The sequence below is a fragment of the Pongo abelii genome, chromosome 15 (assembly GCF_028885655.2).
Source record: "Pongo abelii isolate AG06213 chromosome 15, NHGRI_mPonAbe1-v2.0_pri, whole genome shotgun sequence".
NCBI lineage: Eukaryota > Metazoa > Chordata > Mammalia > Primates > Hominidae > Pongo > Pongo abelii.
Genome location: NC_072000.2, coordinates 89,600,272 through 89,606,668, shown reverse-complemented (window position 1 = coordinate 89,606,668; position 6,397 = coordinate 89,600,272). Strand labels below are relative to the sequence as shown.

Genomic DNA, 6,397 nt, shown 5'->3' with positions numbered 1-6,397 from the left:
TGTATTATACCGTTCTCTTTATACTGCATTATCAAAAAAATTATCTTTGCCATGTAAATTTTACTTTTGCTATACCGAATCAATGTGGGTCGTAGAGAAGCCATTTGGAAAAACACTTGGATTAGAATAATTTTAGGTTTTCTGGTCTGTTGCATACCAAGCAAAGGAAGGTAATTAGCTCTGTGCACCCTGTACATCGTGGGAACATATTTACATAAGAAAATAAACCAAGATGCTTAAAGAAGCAAATACTGTTTCAGTTACCATATTAATCAGCTTGAAATATAGTTTGTTCATGTTCTTCTTAGCATAAAAGTATTCAGTGTCTCCTTACATGTGATTAAATCAACTACGTTCAATAAACATTTATTAACATCTACTGTGTTCAAGGCATTTTGCTGAGTGTTACATGCCATAGCCACCAGGTCTTAGTAAAACTTGCAATCGGAATATGGGGTTTTGAGGAATGATAGATTAAGAAAAGTCGAGAAAAATAAGGTTAGAAGATAGGTTTAAGTAATATGCTTTGTGTTTTCAATGGAGTATTGGCTGGGAGAATGGGGAAAAGCATCTTAGTGACATGGGTCTTTTTGGATAATTAGCATTTTAGTGCTCTACACGTTCAGAGAAACTTCTCTAGTAACAAACTATAGAAATGATCCCTGAAAGTATAGTCTTGGATAATTAGCATTTTAATGACTGAGATAGAAAGGTGAAGTAGATGGTATTTGATACGGTTTGGCTGTGTCCCCACCCAAATCTCACCTTGAACTGTAGTAATCCCCACATGTTAAGGGTAAGGCCAGGTGGAGATAATTGAAGCATAAGGGCAGTTTCCCCCACACTGTTCTCATGGTAGTGAATAAGTCTCAGGAGATCTGACGGTTACATAAATGGGAATTCCCCAGCACAAGCTCTCTCCTGTCTGCCACCATGTAAGACGTGACTTTGTTCCTTAATTGCTTTCCATCATGATTGTGAGGCCTCCCCAGCTATGCGGAACTGTGAGTTTATGAAACCTTTTTCCTTTATAAATTACCCAGTCTCAAATGTGTCTTTATTAGCAGTGTGAGAACAGACTAATACAGTATTGCAACGAAAATATTCACCACTTCTCCATACTGGGCCAGTACATGGAGAGGTATTATACTCCTTACTCCATTTAGGTTAGATTTTGTCAAATAACTGCCTGCTTTTCATTAATAAAATGTTCACCATTTCCAAGAAAAAGCTTTCAGAGTCCCACCATCTTTCTGTTCCTTCTGCCAAGTGACTGTTGTGTTCTAGAGAGGAGTTGCTTTATTAGCTTATTCTGAGAATGGAGGGGCAAGGAACAAAGCCACAGGCAAACATGATAAGCAGGAATGTGAGTGGGAAATACACCTCTGTGGTTTTAACCCACTAAGGTTTGGAATCTATTCATTACTAGAGAAAAATGTAGTTTAAACTGACTGATACAGGGACAGGACATTCTAGAAGATGCTACAAACACACACAGAAGGCATAGAGACAGAAAATTAAACAGCATTTGATTTGGAGACAAAGAGAGTAAGGGAATTGTGCATAGAAGTGTAGTTTGTATTCACATTGCAGAGGACCCTATGAGTCTGAATGCTAGAACTAGTAGTAGTTAATAACTAACTTAATAGGCAATAGGTAAATACTAGATGATTAAACTAGAAAAATGGCTTCTTAGAGCTATACTTCAAGAAACATTTCTCTGACAGCTGAATGTAGGAGGTATTGTGAACAGAAATGGGAAGTAGATTTTTGGAAAGACTATTCACTTGGCTATATTTACTAAGCACATCTCCTGTATCAGACGTTGAGAGGGGCATAGGTGGTAGAATGAAGAAGCGATCCTTGCTTTCACAAAAGTTACATTTTAGTAGACAAGACAGCTATTAAATAATAAAACAAGTAAATAATATAATTTCCTACTGTTAAAAGTGCTAGGAAAATACAGAATGTTATGAGAGTGAATGATAGAGAAAATTTACTCAGGACCATTAGGACAGCTACTCAATGGCTTCTTAAGCAAATAATATCAGAGGAATGCCTAAAACAGGAGGTGATAATTGGAACCAATGGGAATTGCAAGGTTGCAATGACTGTGAAAGGCATTGTGAGGATAAATTCTGCAGACTGATTTGTTAATTTATTTAGTCCAAAGGATAAAAGAGAAAGAAGATGCCAATATGACTGATTTTTTGGGCCTGGATGACTAGGGACTTAGTAGACCCTTCAGCAGAAATAACTATGTTGGAAAAGAGTTTTTAAGAGGAAAATAGACTACTGGGTGCCAATTATTATGAATCTAAAATACAAATATGAAGGAAAGACAGTAGCGTCCAATGGACAATGGGCAGCATAGGTTTGGAACTGGAGAGAGAGCCTGTGGCTAGGAATGTTGACTTGAAAATTGAAACTTTAGTTAAATATGAAATATCTAAGGTAGACCGAAGCTTGAAGTTGAATATTTGGTAGGCTGGGGAATAAATGTATTTGAAAAGTTGTTAGAGAGGCTAAAGGTAAAACCTGTATGGTATAAAATAGAGTTCATTTGTGTTAGCCTGTCATTTGAAAAGTCAGGAGGTGCAGCCAAAAGAACTTGGCTTACTACGATCTCGGCTCTATCTCCATCGTTGAGCTCCTGAACAAGATATCTTATTTCTCAGTCAGTTTTATCATCTATAAAATGGAGATAATAAGTTGCATCTTGGTTGGTGCTGGGTCTGAATGTTCATGTCCCCCTCAAATTTGTATGTTAAAATAACCCCCAAGGTGATGGTATTAGGAGGTGGGGATTTTGGGGAAGGGATTAGGTCATGAGGGTAGAGTCCTTATGAATGGAATTCATGCCCTTACAAAAGAGGCCCCAGAGAGCTACCTGGCCCCTTCCACCATGTGAAGACACAGCAAGAAATTGGCAGTCTGTATCTGGAAGAGGGCCCTCACCAGAACCTGACCATGCTGGCACCCTGATCTTGGACTTCCTAGCCTTTAGAACCGTGATAAATACGTTTCTGTTGTTATAGGCTACCCAGTCTATGGTGTTTTCTTACACCAGCCTGAATAGACTAAGGCAGTTGGAAATTTGGGGGAGAATTAAATGACATGACTTATTGAAGTATCTCTCATGGTGCTTGGCACATAGAGTAGGCTAAGTGTTACTTTCTATTTCCAACATTGTTATCCAGGACTTCCTCATGTCCATCCAATATATCAACAGTTATCTAGGAATCTTATATTATCTGAATCTTGTCAGAATCCCTTTCATAAGACTCAATTTTAGTCCTATCATTTTTTCTATAAAATATTTTCTGACTGTCCCAGCCTCTTCTGAATTGCTGTATCATATATTATCTATCTTAGTCATTGGCTCACAATTTATCTTTTAGGTCCTGATTCCTTTCCAGATTACAAGTCACTTGCATACAAATGTTGTCTCATATATTTTGAATTCCAGTGATTTTCATGTTATCCCATCTAGAGTGGGAAATTTTAAAAAATAAATATCTCTATTGATGATATTTTTAATATAGTAGAAGTTCTTTCATCTAACCGAAACAGGACCTGTAGTTAGAGAAATAATAAAAAAAACTATTATAGGTGAAACTTAAATAAAGTATAACACATATACCAAAACAAATTTATGTCAGCTTTAAACAAGACCTGCAAAGTGTGCCAGGAAGGCAGTCTTCAATAGGTAAACCCTAGCACGGGTGCTGTTTATTTCCCCAGTGTGGTGTCTGTGAATGCTGGCTGAGTTTGAACAGCAAGGAATGAGTGTATAATAATATATTCCATGTCACTTGAGCTGAAAACTTCAGCATGACTATTGACTCTTCACTTTTTAAAAATTCTGTCCCCATGTCTGATAATCACATACTTCTTAATTTTCCATTTCAACACACATTACCCTCATATAAACACTTGTTACCTAACTCTAAGATCATCACCACTGCATTGTGACTGGTCTCCTCACATCCAGTATCTCCCTTTTATTCATTGTCCACACTGAGGCTTTTCAAATCATTGAGTATTAAAGTTGACACATCTTCCCAGCTTTTATCATCTTTGCTTTGAGAACGAACCATGATACACTGACACGCCAGTTCTGTGTGTCTTCGGACTTCAAGCCAGATATGATTATGGGTCCAAGTATGGACTCTTAACTCAAACTGAGGCCAAAAAGTAACCTCTTTCGGGGACCTAAAATTGGACAAAGACATCAAAACTGTGAGCCGCTAGTGGCTGTCATTGTTAATGTCTCCCTTCCAGGTGAGAAGTTGTTCCAGGAAGATATTTCAGTGTAGATGGCCAAAACTGTCTAGTTCCTCCCCTTTCCTAGGCTTCGTTTCTCAATTCTTCACTTCTTTTCCTCTTAAATTAGCTAGAGCCAGTTTCCTTATTTGCAACCTCATGAATACTATGCATTTGCTTATACTGTGTAATGTAAGCATGGTTATAATTGTGCTGTTCTCATCATAGATGTTAAATAACTTGTCTTCCATTTAAAAACTTTCAACAATTCTTAGCCAGAATATTAAGACTTTCCATCCTCTTCTTTAAAGCTTCAGTGTGACATTATTCCCTTCACTCTCATTCACACATTTTATTTAATTATTACCATGTATGAGTCTAATATGTCCCTACAGAGATGTTGTTCAGAATGTGAGTCCTGGCGTCCTGTAGCCTAAACCAAAACCCTTCTTTTCCAACTTACTAGCTGAATGACCTTGACAAGCCTTATAAATTCTCTGTGCATGAAGTTCTTAATCCCTCAAATGGGGATAACAATGATGGCACCTACTCATAGTGTTATTATAAAGATCAAGTAGTTAATATTCACAAGGATTAGTTCCTGGTACATATTCTAAGTTTAATAAATGTTTCTATGATGATTATTTGTTGTTCCTGAACTTTACTTGGTATCTCTCACCCTCTGAATTTCTTCTCATTGTCCTTCTCTATTTCTAAACAGATTAGTAATATCTATTGCTCAAACCCAGCCCAAATGACACCTCCTCCAAAGAATCTCCCTGAGCTGCCACATCTAACTGATCTTTCCTATGAAACTTTCATTGTACTTCATCACACTGTATTAGTCTGTTCTCATGCTGCTAATAAAGACATGCCCAAGATTGGGTAATTTATAAAGGAAAGAGATTTAATGGTCTCACAGTTCCACATGGCTGGGGAGGCCTTACAATCATCTTACAATCATGGCAGAAGGCAAAGGAAAAGCAAAGGCACGTTTTACATGGTGGCAGGCAAGAGAACTTGTGCAGGGGAACTCCCATTTATGAAACGTCAGATCTCCTGAGACTTGTTCACTACCATGAGAACAGTTTGGTCGGAAACCACCCCAATAATTCAGTTATCTCCACCTGGCCCCACCCTTGACATATGGAGATTGTTACAATTCAAGATGAGATTTGTGGGGGGCACAAAGCCAAACCATATCACATATCTAATATTTCCTCTGTTCCTGCTGCAGAACAATTTCTGCATTCTATCCTGCTTTATTGTTGTTATATGTGCATATTCCTTATTTTTTTATTCATAGTCTTTAAACTCAGAGGGGTCCATGTCTCTGCCTTGTGTTCTCCACACATAGCACAATGAAGTGAATTTCACAGGTTCGAAAGAAATGTTTGCTAAAAGAATAGCAAGACGGTAATACTTCACATTTTACCCTCATGCCACCAAGTGAGAAAGAAAGTGTATAAATAGCATCTCTTTTTGATAAAGGAGGGAAATGACTTGCTCAAGTATATTTACTTATTTGGTTATGCATCACGGACTGAAGATCTGATGCTGATGACTTCTCCCCATCTACATGGTTCTAATCCATTCCATTTCTGAGCATAGCCTTTTGTCCAGCTAACGCACACTTAGGTATGGTGACGAATTGGGGTAGTAGTGTTATTGTGATTGGTATACAGCCTTGAACATAAATTTTCAATTTTAAATGTACATTTGAACAGACTCTTTAGAAGACTGTGGAGAACGATTGTCCTAAAGAGAGAAAGTGAAAATAGGTTTGCTGTATGTCATGGAGAAAGTTCACATAGTTGTTCTTCTTTAACCTTTCCTTCTAGGATTACCAGAGTTTGACATGTAGGAAAAGGCATTGTCAACTCAGTGGGAGATTAAAAGAAAGTTATGCCAATTAGGGCCTATAAGTATAGTTTCTAATTAACCCAGGTGTAAAGAGATTTACAGGCCAAAACTAAAACTCATGAATAGGGTGACATGAAGTTTAGCCCGTCCACTATACATATATTCATATTACTGAAATCTTTTTCTTTCTTAGCACTACAGTGTGTCTAATCTGATAAGAAAATAAAATCACAAAATTTACAATCTTTTTGGCTCCTCAGCTGACCTT

General features: G+C 37.5%; 1 pseudogene; it reads right to left on the bottom strand.

Moving 5' to 3' along the window:
* Nucleotides 1–599: 599 nt before the first annotated feature.
* On the bottom strand, nt 600–678 carry LOC112128965 (small nucleolar RNA U3; annotated as a pseudogene).
* Between the last annotated feature and the right edge of the window lie 5,719 nt (nt 679–6,397).